The sequence below is a fragment of the Panthera tigris genome, chromosome B1 (genome assembly GCF_018350195.1).
Source record: "Panthera tigris isolate Pti1 chromosome B1, P.tigris_Pti1_mat1.1, whole genome shotgun sequence".
NCBI classification, from domain to species: Eukaryota; Metazoa; Chordata; class Mammalia; order Carnivora; family Felidae; genus Panthera; species Panthera tigris.
The window spans coordinates 197,375,406-197,390,105 of record NC_056663.1 but is presented as its reverse complement, the minus strand read 5'-3'; the positions used below and the strand labels follow the sequence as shown (position 1 = coordinate 197,390,105).

Below are 14,700 nucleotides of genomic sequence, written 5' to 3'. Positions count from 1 at the left end.
AGGGCTCTGTCCCAGCCCAAGCCCTGACTTGCCTGGTGGCTTCAGACGAGACTCACCGATCCGGTCTCAGTTCCACCTCAGCACAATGAAGGCACTGCACTGGCATGACCTCATTTCTAATTTCTGAAGGCTACAGGAGGCCTCCTTGTCTAAGCTGAGCTCAGCTACTCCCCTCCAGTCACATTCCACTGGAGCCAAACATCCTCATGCTTTTGGGTCACATCACGTGTTTCCCAGATTCTGTGGTTTTATAGACAAACATCCAGACTTTGGTCTCAGACAAGCTTGAGTTCAAGAACTGGCCCCACCACTTACCAACTGAGTGGCTTCTGGCAGGTCATCCCAACCTTCCCAGCCTCTATTTTCTCAACTGGAATGTGGGGGTAAGAACATAATCTCTCAGAGTTGGAGAACGCTATGAGAGGTAGGCCACTGGCACATGCCCGCGTGCCCCAGGCCCTTAGCACGTGACAAGTCCATTTGTCCTCCCTTCTCTCACAACACTGCATAGATTTAGGATGCCTTCTGCCTGTGTCTATAAAAAAGAAGTTTATTTACTTTTGAGAGACAGAGAGTGCAAGCAGGGAGGGATGGGAGGGAGGACAGAGGACCCAAAGCAAGCTCTATGCTGACAGTAGCAAGCCTGATGTGGGACCTGAACTCACAAACTGAGCCACGAGATCATGACCTGAGCCAAAGTCAGATGCTCAACCGACTGAGCCACCCAGGCACCCAGTCCTCTGCCTGTGTCTTAAGTTGGCATCATTTATTTATGTAGCCAACACACATTTATTGAGGCCCTACTATATTCCAAAAGATAGGTCGCCACGCCCTAATGTCATTACTAGTGCTTGAGATTTGATTTTAGAGAAAGGGCAGCCTTCAGATAGTTTGTTGTTAGACATTGTTCAGACGGTCTCCGCATCTGACTAGACCCGCTGTGAACTGGAGCCTTCAAAGCATGAAGAGCCTATGCCTTTACTGAGCACTTTGTAGAAACGCCTTCTCCGGTTCCTTCCGTCTGAGGACACATCCAAACATCCCCGCCTGCATGCCTTCCGCCACCTGGGGAGGGGCTGCAAGGAAGACATGGAATGGGGCTTTAATTTTGTTTTTATTTATTTATTTTGAGAGACAGCACGCATGCAGGAGGGGCAGAGAGAGGGAGAAGCTGAGAGTCCCAAGCAGCATCTGCACTGTCCGCACAGAGCCCAGCTTGGGGGTCGGACCCACGAACTGTGAGATCACAACCTGAGCCCAATTCAAGAGTCAGACGCTTAACCGACAGAGCCACCCAGGCGCTGGGACTTTATATCTATGCTTTGCGTGGACTTCAAAGTCCTTGCCCCCAGGAAGACCCCTCGGGTGCAGAGGTAGAAACTTCCCAGGCATAAGCATCAGAAGGTCCAGAGTAATGATCTGACACATCTCCCCGGTAGAACCACCGGCCTGTGGAATAAGGCTGCCTCGCTCTGGTCTCTCCCTCTTAGCCTTGTCCTCGGGTCGAATCTGCTCCGTGTTTCCGGGGCCAGTGAGCCTCTGACTGCCGCGGAGCACAGGGCTGGAAGGAGCGGCGTGCTGCAGAGACCGGAGCACACCCTTTGGTGCTAGGGGCGCCCTGGCTGAACAACTGCTCAGGGGGCACCTACTGCGTGCCAGGCCCTGCTCTCCACGCTGGGTGGGGCTTCAGCCCGGAGCTAACAGGAAAAGTCTCCGCCCTCAGGGAGCTCCCGGAGGAAACCTACCAAACAAATTAGCACATGAACGTACAATGTCCGGTACTCAGTACTAAGAAGAAAATCAACCGGGGTGAGTGACAGTGAAGCGGAGAGAACGCCGACTGAGTTACCGTAATTGGGGAAGCTGTTCTGGGGGAGACGCCCCTTCAGCAGAGACCCACACGGGGTGTTGGGGGGGACCGGTGTGCAGACGTCTGGGGAAGGGGCCTTCTGGCGGAAGGAGCCCGCGCCAAGGGCCGAGGGGAGCTCTGCCTGGGGCATCCCACCATTTCCCAGCTGCGTCAGAGTCTGCCCCCTGTGTGGCCTGCAGATCACACTCCCTGGGCTCCCACGGAGCTGATTCCCGGTGCGCCCACCCGTGAGCGGCGCTGACGTGGGTCCTAAGGGAGGAGGAAGAAAGAGTCTCTCCCGCCCCTGGTCCAGCCCCCAGCACCATGACTTCTGGTGGCTCCTGCCTCGGAGACTGAGGCCCCCACGTCCTCTGTGGCCACGACACCGGCCACACTCGCACCGGCAGCTCCGGCATCCTCTTGGCAGCCACGACGTGCTGGCTACAGTGTCGGTGAGGTGAGGCGGGGGGACCCTGCCTGACTCCTCCTGCTCCCCCTGCCCCACACCCCCCTGCATTCAGTACTTCTCTGAAGGGCTCTTCCTGACTTCCCCAGTGGAACACCGACCAGGGCGTTAGCTCTGTGACCTCGACATCCCTCTGCATCTTTGTGTCCTCATCTGTGAAAAAGGAGCAGGAACACCGCAGGCGGTTTTTGATGAGGGTTAAAGCAGTGCGTGCAGCATACTTAACCTCCGTTAGCTTCCTGGCGCTGCTGTAACAAATCGCCACAAACGTGGTGACTTCGGACAACGTGGATGTATCCTCTCGCGGTTCTGGAAGTCAGAATCTGCAGTGGGTCTCAGTGCGCTAAAATCAAGGTGTTGCGAGGGCTGTTCCTTCTGGAGGCTCTAGGGGAGGGTGTATATCCTTGCCTTTTCCAGATTCCATCGTCGGCTGGCATTCCTTGGCTTGTGGCCCCTTCCTTCATCTGCAAAGCCAGCAACCTCGGGCCAAACCCTTCTCGTGCTGCTGCCCTGTCTGGCTCTCTCTCTCTCTCTGGCTCTCTCTCTCTCTCTCTCTCTCTCTCTCTCGCCTGCCTTCCTCTCCCAGGACAAGAATCCTGGTGTTTACGCGGGCCTGCTTGGATAATCCAGGCTAATCGCCCCATCTCAAAAGTCAGCTGGTTAGCAACCTTAATTCCATCTGTGATCTCAATTCCTTTGTCCTGTAACCTATGACATCCACAGGTTCTGGGAACTAGGATGAGGACATCCTTCAGAGGGGATATTGTTCTGCCTCCCACACTAGCACATGCTAGGAACTCAAATGGTAGAGACAATTTTGAACCCAGTTCGTATTCATCGTTCTGTGTCATCTTACTATCCCTCAGATGGAAGGCAGCCACTCCAGCAAGGACCCTTGTGACCACCCTGTTGTGTGTGCCTGTGGGTAGCAGACCCTGGCACTTGCTTTCAGGAGCCCTGGGACCGAAACTACTTCTGTCCCAACATGCCACGTTCTGACCTCAGAAGCCGGTGCTGGACTAGCCTGAACAAAGCATCTCGCCCGGTTCTGATTACATGGGCGGAGAAGCCACAGAGAGGTGGTGTGACAGGACCAGGGCTCCTGACCCTGGCCAGTGTGGAACAGTGGATTCTGTGGTCTCTCTCAGTATCTGCCATCTGAAAGGGCTCGCCAAGACGGATGCCTGGGAAAGAACTGGCAGGAACACTCCGGTGGTGCACATGTTGTTCCGGACGTGTGCTGTTGAGCATTTTCTGCCAGCGGGATCTCCCCTGCAGACAATCCAGTCAAAGCTGATGAGTCTCGGGGCCCCGAGTTTGGGGCTCAAGAGTCTCCCTTCCACTCTCCCCTGTAGGGAGCTCCTCAGCTCATAAAACATTAAATGGGCATCCCTGTCATTTCATTAAATGCCCATTCTGTGAAGAATGAGTTACGGGATATTTGGGGAGCTGTTCTGGGATGTGTTCCACTCCCCAGATACACCCAAGGATCCCCCTCTACTCATTAGAGCGGCAGGATCTCAATCAGTGAGTCCTGAGAGGGGGCAAATATTTCATGCTGCCTCCTCCTAGGAGGTGGGGCTGTTCTTCCAGAACCTCATCTCCATCCTTCTCATACAGGACCTTGTGAGAGGCCAGATGGGAGGGAACTCTTCTGGGAGTCAGGGGCCTGGTTTTTGAGTTCCAGCTCCATAAATGGTCAGGCTAGGCTGTCAAGCGAGTTAGTTCCCAAACCTCTCTGGGTTGAGTTGCTCATCTGTGGAAAAAGGACAGGCCCAGCTGTCTTCACCCTGCCCAGGAATTCTGGGAAATTCAGTACTGTTAATGACCTTTCACAGGTGAATGGTCTTCAACAGATCAGAGCACACTTTCGAGGCCTTGATTTCTTTTCTTGTCTATTCAATCCATAGCCAACAACAGTCTGTTCTGGATGCAGGGGACATGGCACTTAAGGAGACACAGTCCCTGCCCTGGAGAGGCTCACTGTATGGGAAGGGAGAGCGGCAGAAAGAGGCAGTGATGCCACAGTGTGGCCAGTACTGGGGGAGATGACTAGGCTAGTAAGGGATGGCGTGGGACCGTGATGGCTAAGGTTATGTGCCAGCACGTCTGGGCCACGGCACCCAGACACAGCTGATCCTTGAACTGCATGGGTCCACTTAGATGTGCATTTTTAAATAAATACAGTACACATTTGCATTTTCTCATCCTTACAATTTTCTTTTCTCTAGCTTACTTCCTGGTAAAAATACAACATATAATATATATATATAACATCCCAAATATGTGTCAATTAACTATTCCTGTTATCGGCAAGGCTTCTGGTCAACAGTTGGTTATTAGTAGTTAAGTTTTTGAGGAATCGAAAGTCATACATGGCTTTTCAACCATGCAGGGGGTCAGCAGCCCAGCCCCCACATTTTTTTACAGTCAACTATATTTGGTCAAACACCACACGTGGTGTTTGTGGTCTAGACGTTGTGGTGAAGATAGTTTTTAGACGAGAGTAACATTTACATCAGTAGACTCTGAGCAAAGCAGATTATTCCCCATAATGTGAGTGGGCCTCATCCAATCAGTCGAAGGCCTGAAGAGAAAAGACCTAGCTCCACGGAGGAAGAGGGAGCTCTGCCACCAGATGGCCTCAGACCCACTCTTCCCTGGGGCTCCAGCCTGCCAGGCCGCCCTGCAGATTTGGACTTGCTGATGGCCACAATCATATGAGCCAATTCCGTGAAATAAGTCTCTCTCTCTGTATGTGTATGTGTACATATATTTTATGTTTACACAGACATACACTCTGCCGGTTCTGTCTCTCTGCAGAACCCTGACTAACACAGGGCCATCCCGACCCTGCTGGGGACCTCACGGAAGGTGTCCCTCCACCTCACTCCTTAGTTGAGTGCACTGTTCTAGTGGCCTCTAGGAGGGCGGTGGCCAGGAGAACGTGCCCACAGACCCCCGACCGCAGGCGGCGAACACACAGGGGCCACAGCGCTTCGCTCTGCAAACCGTCGCACGGAACGGCCTGCGTGTCCAGGCCATACCGTTCCGGGACTGCTCCCAGACGATGGCAGAGCACAGCAGGGAAACTAAGGCACCCTTGCTCTAGGGACCCAGGGCTCCTCTGGGGCTGACGCTGCCGGCCCCGTCCCTCCCTTCCCCACTGGGGGTCCGACGAGCATCACGGTCCGTCAGCTCCCTCCACGCTCCTTACACAGGCACGAACTCCAATAAAAGCCCCACCGCTTAGTCCACTCGGTATCCGCTCCTCGGAGAACCCGGAGAGACACGGTCAGAGACTCGGACGCCGCCGCCCGAGCCCCGTGGGGAAGCAGTGAGCCTCCTGCAGGCGTAAGCTGCACGAAAGGAAGATGAGCATTTCCCATGAGCAGCATCCCCGGCCTCCGAGGCAGGCCCAGTGTCACAAATAGCCGGAGGACCTTGGTGACGCCCAGTGGCTCTGTGGGACCCCGAGGCCTTGGCGGGGTCCAGGGTGCTCGTGGCCCCTACGGGAGGTTGTTTCCTTCACCCTCTCCACCAGGACCTACTTGATACACCATGAATGTTTGTCAACTGGCCAATTTCAGCCACGTGATTACAACCACTGCACCCGATGCGGCTGCACGTTTTTGCACGTCACAAAGCACTGTCACGCCCGTGATCTCATCTGAGCGTCCTTCTGGGCCCTGGAGATGGGCACCGTGTTCCTCCCATTTCACAGAGGGGAGAGCCGAGTCTGTGTCCGAGACGATGGACAGCTCGCCTGGGCTCGCGGCTACCGAGCGGGGAAGCAGAGGCAGCGCCCAGCCCAGCAGACTCTCCATCTGCCCTGGGCCCACAGCGTGGCACCGTGGCCTCCGGGGGCCCCCCAGACAGCCAGGGCACGTCAGAACAGCAGCGGCGAGATTGCCAGGTACGCGGAGGAAGGAAAGCGCGTTAACGGCTGACACCAAAGTGTCTCTGAGGGCAAGAAGTGACTTGGCTGAGAAAAGTTTCTTGACAAACCTCTTAAGTGGAAGGTGTCTGTCTGCTGAATGTGCGTGCGGTTTAATTCCAGCTTTGGAAGGGAAGGGACGCTAGTGGGAGAGGAATAGGAGTCCCAGGTCCACCTGGGAGGCAGAGGGGACAGTGGGTAGCGGTGAGAGGGGAAGCGGAGGGTGCTGAGTGGTAGAGCCTCGTTCCTGGGGCCCTTTCCGAAACCTTCGATACAGCCCTGAAATGCTCCAGTGACGCAGGGTGTGTGCCTGCTGTTATGGTGTTTGAGGAAAGCAAAGTAGGGGCCAAAGTTCAAGTTGGGGTTTTTACGACGCGAGCCAGAGCGGCATGCAAGGAGGCTGGTGCCCACGATAGTTCAGAGCCCAGAAATGCTCAGGATTTCCAAGATACCTTCAAGAGGTGGACCTTCCCTGTGCCGGAACCTTCCCTGTGCTGGAAAACTGGGGCCGCAGGCAATTCCTCCGGCTCTCGGGGCACGGAGCCCCCCAGCAGACTCAGGGCTGCCCAGATCAGCACCAACCACAGACACGATACGGAAAGCATCCCCCGCTTGGCCGGAACCCTCGGCAATTCTCTGAATTTAAAGGGCTCAGTCACACTCTGGAAGGAAGCGTGTGGGCAACTTCCGGATGGGCCTGTGTGCTCTGGGAGCTCCGGTGGTGGTTTCTGAGCTGTGGTTTCCTGCTCCTTTTGGCCCTTGGGCATTTTGTAGGAAGGCGCCTGGTCCTTTGCCGGACCGCCCAGCCCACGAGCAGGCTCTCCGGCCAGGGAAAAGGGAGCCCCGAGAGACTGTTACTCCAGGGGCAATGGGGGGAGGCGCTCAGAGGTGGCTCATCCCGTCTCACACTATAACCATGAAAACAGCACCAATGGAGGAGGGCCCGATCCTCCAACAGCAGGTGACTGTGCTGCCAGGGGCGGGGATGAGACCTCAGAGGGACCGTGTTTCCTCCCCCTCCTGCCAAGTCCCTCTACCAAGTTCGAGAGGTGGCGCCATCTTGCCAGCTGGCAAGTGTAGGCACAGGGCACTCCAACTGCCCCGCCCCCCTCTCCAGTCATCTCCGGGGGACCCGGCGTGTCAGGAGTCCCCCGGTAAGAGCAGGGCCAGGGCTCCCTTCCCAGGCACATGGCTTCGTTTCCGGCAGATGCATCTGGTGGGCAGGAGGCCGCAGGGACACAGACCGTCCTCCCTCACCAAGAGCCCAGCCAGCACAAGGCACAGCCGTCACAGATCAGTGATCTCACTGCCTGCCTTCCTCCCGTGCTGTCCTGCTCGTTTCTGTTATTTCCACACTTTCATGGTCACGTGGATGTTTTGTATGCTCTATTTCGCCCCACTGAGCACTAGGTCCTAAGGGTGACTTCATAATGCTATAATCGTTTTATAATTGCTAAAACAAGGGAATCAAGTTGGGAGATAGAATTTTTAGGTTTCGAATGCAGATACACAATTACTTAACCCTTCTGTGATGTAACAGATGCAAATGTGGAGTTGAACCCTGGCTCAGATATAGGGAATCACTGTACTACGGAAGAAATTTTCTGGGCCGTAAGTACAGAAACCAAGGGGTCAACTATGTTTTGCTGATATACTTGTGTGTATGCAAATGCCACGTGTCACAATTACAAACACACACACACACACACACACACACACACACAAGGCAGCACACAGCACTTTAACGACCCTGGGTTCGGAGTGAGGCAAACTGGGTTTGAACCCCATTTCTGTCTCTAGCCATCGGGCCGCAGGCCAAGCCCTCAGCCTCTGAATGTGTCCCTCCTGGAGGCCTGTGGCGTCTGAAAGACTCGCACTGGCCAAGGAGGGCAGGTCGGAGGCACTTGACAGTTTACATCAACAGAATGGTGTGGGAAAGAAAAACCCTTGAAAGCTTCATGCACAAAGACCTTTTGCACAACCACTAATTGTAAAGAAAAAGAGAAACAATCAGAATGCCCAGCCATTTAGAGAGTTCAAGTAAAAACAAATGTTTAACTATCTTTAAAATTGAGATAAAGTAGTGTTTCAGTCTTAACTGATTTTCCTCACTTAACCTGATGTATGAGTTTGCTTTGCTCCCGTAATGAATCACCACAAACTAGGGGCTTGCGACAGCACAAAGTTTTTATGTGACAGTTTTGGAGGCCAGAAGTCCAGAATGGGTCCCGTGGGGCTAACACCAAGGTGTCACAGCGCTGTGACCCTTCTGGAGGCTCCAGGGGAGAAACCGGCCTGCTGGCCATTTCCAGCCCCAAGAGGTGCACCTGCAGGACGCCCTCGGTCTCCCTCTACCTCTGACCCCCGCTTCCACGGCCACGTCTCCTTCTCCGACCCCGTCCTTCCTCCCCTTTCACTTATATGGAGCCTTGTGACGCTCCTGGGTTCGTCCAGACAACCCGGGAAAATCGGCCCCACCTCAAGATCCTTATGTTAATCACATCAGCACGGTCCCCGGTGCCGTGTGCACTGCCACTCACAGGGTCTGAGGACCAGGATGTGGTCCCACGTGGGGGCCGTTATTCTGCCAACCACATGTGACAACACAAAAACGGTCATGAGGAGACATGCTCAGGACACAAGAGGGGCGGTGTGCATAAAAGCAGCCTAGTATATGAATCCCCATGATGGTCCCCATGTAAACAAGACAGAAATGTCACGAATGACAGACAAAGCTCTGGTATAAATGACAGTTGATTTGTAAGAGGGATGGAGATGGGAGTGATTTTCCTCCCGCAACGTTAAACAAATTCTTTTATTCCCAGAGCAAAAAATTTCACTCGCTTTAGCCACAGAATCCCTTTCTTTGAAGGCAAGGTGACACAGAAGGGCAGAAGCATACGATCCCCTTTTATGGGCACAACACTTTACAGTTGACAAAGCCCTCCTCCCACACACGCCATTCTTCTTTTTTTAACATGTACTTATTTATTTTGAGAGACAGCATGGGTGCATGTGCGTGCACACTCACGTGAACAGGGGAGGGGAGAGGAGAGAGGGAGAGAGAGAGAGAATCCCAAGCAGGCTCCTCCCTGTCAACACAGAGCCCAAAGTGGGGCTCGATCCCATGAACTGTGATATCATGACCTTGGTTGCTTAACCAACTGAGCTAACCAGGCACCCACCCCCCCATACCCCATCCTACTTGAACTTGTCGACCTCGCCCTAAAACAGGACCCGGACTAGGAAACCAAGGCTGGTTGGAGAAGGTTGGTGGGCGGGGCGCTGGGACCTGACGGAGCCTGTCCTTCTGGCAGTTTCCATTGGCTCTTCCCAGTCCCGCCCAGCGCTCAACACATCTAGAAATGAGAACCCCCCACTTCTGTAAGTAGTGTGTTCTATTCTTACATCTCCTTGCTGTGGCTTCTCCCCTCGGTTCTGAATCTTTTACCCCAAATAAGGCTGCTTTTTCTTCCCCTCAAGAGCCTCTCAGTGTCATCTCTTCTTTACATGGAACTGGACAGGCTGGTGGCAGAGAGGATGGCCGCCATCCTGGGCCATGAGTCGGGAGGGGTCTGGGGAGGGCGCTAGAACCTCAGGAGGAACAGGGGATTCTCACATCATGGTGAGTCCTTTAGGGCAGAGCCCGAGACCTGCAGGCTGTGGCTGCTCTGGGCTTTCAGCTAGCTCTGCCTCCGTGCAGAGGGTCCGTGCAGACCCCATAGCCTGGACCTCAGACCTGGCCACCCAGGAAATCCGTGCTCCTCTGGAAGGCAGTTGTCGCAATGGTTTGGGGAAATTTTGTGTTTTCCACTCACCTCTGACATGAATTCATTTAGATATACTTTCTTCTTGCCTTAATAAAAACTAGACCCCTTGTAACCAAGGTAGGGTACTTCACCCCTAGCACAGAAGAGTGAAATCAGCAGTCTTCGACAAAGGCCACCATGGGGCCTCACATCCATTCTCTGGGCATGTGACCTTGCCTCCTGCATGTTTCTGGCCATCTCTGGACTGTGGAACAGCCCCTCAGTCCAGCTCAGGTCACTGAGACATACTATAGATAAGGGGCACTGTGACATTCCCGAAGCACTAGGCATCATTAGAAACGTAACGGGAGGCAGGTGATTGCACCAGAAGGTGGTAGACGGTCCTCACAGGGCTGCCATGGAGGTTTCAGGAATGATAAATGAAGGCGGTTCCCATTAATTTCGGGGCTTTGGCTTAACAGAGTGGGTTCCGGTAGCTTATTTCCACAGCTCACTCGGCCTCACCTTTAAGCATCATACAGCTGTTGCAACGGTGCCATCGTGAAGGAGCCACCAGAATTCAGAGCGCCCAAAGTGCCTTGGCTCAGCTAGTCCCAGCCAACAAGACTTCAGGAGCTCCCGTTCCACACTGGGGCAGAGCCCGCCAGGGGCCAGATTCTCTCATTCCTTCTCTCCTTCCTTAGGAGCAGCCCTGACTCTTTGTGGCCAGGGCACATTAATTAATTAATTACACTTCCCAGGCTCCCTGGCAGTTAGAAGAGGACAGACAATCACATTCTGACCAAACAGACACAGAGTATGTGAGACTCCAAGGAGAATTCTTAACTATACAGGCAAGTGATAATCCCTCCCTCTCACCCTCCTTCCCCTGGCCAGAATGCAGGTGTGAGAGCAGCCACTTTGGACCATGAGGCAACCTTCTGAGGATGGCAGATGGAGACAATGAAAGGAATGAGGTTCCTGATACCATGGAGAATCATAACAGCTGTAGACCGCCTACCTTCAACACTTTCTGATGTGAGAGAGAAATAAACTTCCAATTTGTCTAAGACGCTGTCATCTGGGGTTTCTATCATAAGGTGGTGGACCTGAGTCCTGACACACACACACCTTTCTCTCCGAAAAGAGCAAAAGAAACAAACTTCCCTTGATCATGATGCCAACCAAAATTACAATGGCAGGCGACAATGGACAGTCTTCCTTTTCTGTTAAGGCCAGGGTCCTAGCCCAGAACTGGCTGCTAAATGCCATGGAAACACACTCCATCCCACCCACAAAATAACAACAACAACGCGAATTGCTTTCTCCTTATCTGAGCTCTCTGCCGAGTCTATATGCCTGACTGGGCTTCTGGCAGCAAAGGCCAATATGGACCACAGGGGAGGGGGTGATGGAGCACGGCCAGGAAGGGAGCTTCCAGAAGTATCACTCCTTCTGGTGATGGGCATCTGCTACCTTTCCTCTCTTGCCTGTATCCTTTTCCTGAAGCTCTCCTCCCGTGGTCCCTGTAATTCTAGTAGAGATGTCAGCCAAACCTCATGGCCCTCCATCCCCAATCACCAGACTAGATAGTAACCTGGACTGGCCAATCAAGGAATTCTAATGCCCAGGGGAGCAATCAGTACAAGGATGGCCATGGGACCTAAGAAGGGCCAATTAGAGTTCTTTCGTTTAGCGGTTGAGATGTGTGCTATGTGAAAAGGAATCTCTCTCCTTAGTGTCATAAAGCCGGAGCCACTCAGGACTGTCTTGATGCCAGGTGGAGAAAGCTCGTCTAAGAAGGAAGCCAATGAATCCTGAGAATGTCTAGGATTTGTTGAGTGAGAGAGAGATGGTACCTTCACGGCTTGGTCTCAGCTCCTGGATCCCACCATGCCTGAAGGAAACCCAGTCCCTCACCCCCTATCACGAGGAAGAACCCTTATTGTTCACTCCTGATACTACTGTCCTCCTAAAAGGGCATTTCATCACTGTGTCCTTCACTCTGTCTCTGCCCACCCCTCGCTCACTCTTCCCCAGGAGATGGGAACGCAGTGGGCTAACTGGTAAGTTGGGGAGAGAGATGGTCTGCATGGCTTAGCTCCTCTCTTTCATTTGAGGATCTGCCTGGCTGGAGGAACACACACTCTCTCTTCTGTGTTCTCGGTTTTTCAGGGCACGCCTGCCCGGGAGCCCATGAGTGAGTACTTAGCTCAGTTCATGAGTACTGCCTTATGAGGCTCTCCTGGCCCTCAGACCTAATGCCAATTGACCGAGGAGTCTTTATCCACATGGAAGGCGGCATTTTTATCCACTCCTCTATCCATCTTTCGTCTGCTGTCAAACTTGGGCCGGAAAGAGGGGTGTTAATTTGGGGGGACCTCAAATACCACTCATACAGCCAGGACTTCAAAGGTTCCTTTTTGCTCAGGCTGCATTGTCTAGCTCTTACAACCCAAGGGGTCCTGATCAATGCAACTTTCCTGACCCCAGTGACTGAAGCATTGCCCTATCACATTGCCTGTGCTAACATTTCATTTCTATCAGTTAAATATCCCCCCTTTCTCACAGTGCAAGTTTGGGCTGTCTCCCCTACTTTTAGGTTCTGGGGGCTTCTCCTCAACTGACAAGAGGGGCGTCAATAAATGAGACCCAGCTGGAGCTAGGGATGGGGGCGGGGTGGGGTAGGAAAGCCTGGAAGGGGGCTGCTGTGGTGTGGATGGGTTGCGTCGATGGCCCCGGTTCATGACCTCCCGACGTGTGTGTCCTTGCTCTGTAACTGCTACCCCCTCCCGCTCCGACTGTGGGTTTAACCACGGGAGTTACGGTGGCCAGAAGGATTTTAGCTGATTTGAAGCTCGAGAAGCCGCTCGTGTTTTCCACCTCCTCTCTGGGCTCTGTGCTCTCGGTGAGAATGCGCCCGGGGCCCGGTCTGCTGGAGGATGAGCACGCGGCCCAGAGGTGAGACCGGCCTGGATCCGCCAGCTGACCACCAGCCACGCTGGACAACTTCTGCTAAGGCAAGAGGAACCGCAAGGTCAGGCCCTGTCGGGATGGACAGAACTTCACAGCCCGCTGCAGACCTGGGACGATAAATGCCATTGTCTTAAGCCGGCGAGCTTCAAGGCGGTTTGCTCTGTGGTGTTGTCTCAGTAGCTGACCGCTGCGGGACCCCTTCCCCCCAAATTACCAACAGACCAGACAAGGCGCATCTCCCATCGAGCCAGGCAACACAACGGAGTGTGCTTTACTTGCGCTCAGGGCTTCCAGAGCCAGACTATCAGTGCCACCATGTGCAAGCTCCGTGTCCTTTGTCAACTTATCCCGTCTTCGGTTTTTGGTTTGTTTGTTTTGTTTTAAAACGAGAGTAATAATGTGATCTGCTTTCCACGGTTGGGAGGTTTTAAGGGTCTAATACATGCGAAGTGCTCAGGATGATAACAGTTCTCAATACAGATGAGCTACCAATGGGGACGTCCATCTCTCTTACCCTTCCCCTCGCCTCCTGGGGGGCTGGGATGCCGTCTTGGGTCCCCCGCTCTCCCCATCACCTGGCAGAGTGCCAGCACAAATACCTGTTGTTTGCTGAGTGTCTGGAGTGAAACCCCACTTTTATTGGCACAGATGCGAATTTCAAAATTCTCTTTCAACCTAGGCCAGCGTCTCTGTTCTTTGTATAAAGCACACATGTAATATTTATCATTTTTCTTAATAACTAGACTTCTCCCTCCCTCCCTCCTGTGCTGGGAAGCAAACCTTTTAAGCCGTCTTCACTGTCTGCACATACACTCACTGCCCATTCCAAACGTACGTAATTGATGCATTTCCTGCGGGTTCTTGCCGACGAGGCCAGGAGGGATGGGACTGGAGGAATCGTCACCTTCCACCGACCCCCAGCCTGGCTGCTTTTGGCACTAGGATCCCCTGGCTCTTTCTCAGCCACATTAGTGTCGCTCCAGAGCCTTCCCCATCTGACAATCAGCCGCCTCCTCTGCAGCCTGACTTCTGGATGGCTGGTCTCCCCACAGGCCCCATGGGAAGTCCCCTGGAACACGACCCCCTGATGCCCCTCTGAGCGTGAGTGGGGTGGGAGGTAAAGTCTCCTCTGGTTCCAGTCCTTTTCCTGATGCTCACGGCTGTAGGATGGGGAGGGCCAGGGGCCCCTGACGGGGGACAGGCCTCAAGTTCCACCCCCACCGTATGCACGGAACCGTGAGATCATGACCTGAACCAAAACCAGGAGTCAGACGCTTAACCGACTAAACCACCCATGTGCTCCCTCCCCCGCCCCCAATCATATTTTTAAAGGCCTCTAGAAACCAAAAACCAAGAACCACAGCCTTGGGCAGATCACCTCAGCCCTGTAAGCCTCGGTTCCTTTGCCTAAACAGTGAAAGTAATGATAATATTTCCTGATGTCATGTTTTTACAGGAATGCTGTAAATGAGAAAATGGATCCCAGCCACAAACTGCTAGGCAAGTGGAGGCAACTGTTAATATCTCGTTTGTTAATTCAGAAAATACTGAGGCTGTGTGGATTTAAAAAGGGTTGCACAAATTGTATTAAGTAAAGGCTACGTAATTCTCAATTTTTTTCTTGGACGTGGACACTAGTGCAATTTAGATCAGAGGACAGGGTACGGATAAGGAAAGGGACCGAGTTCTCAGAATGACAGCAAATGCTCCTGCAAACCTTATA

The 14,700-nt window shown here is 53.4% G+C and overlaps 1 protein-coding gene across 4 annotated transcripts in view; it reads right to left on the bottom strand.

The window, feature by feature from the left end:
- The window catches only part of SLC2A9 (solute carrier family 2 member 9), a 257,130-nt gene that overhangs the window by 102,884 nt on the left and 139,546 nt on the right, over nt 1–14,700 (bottom strand). The gene's annotated exons all lie outside the window — the stretch shown is intronic.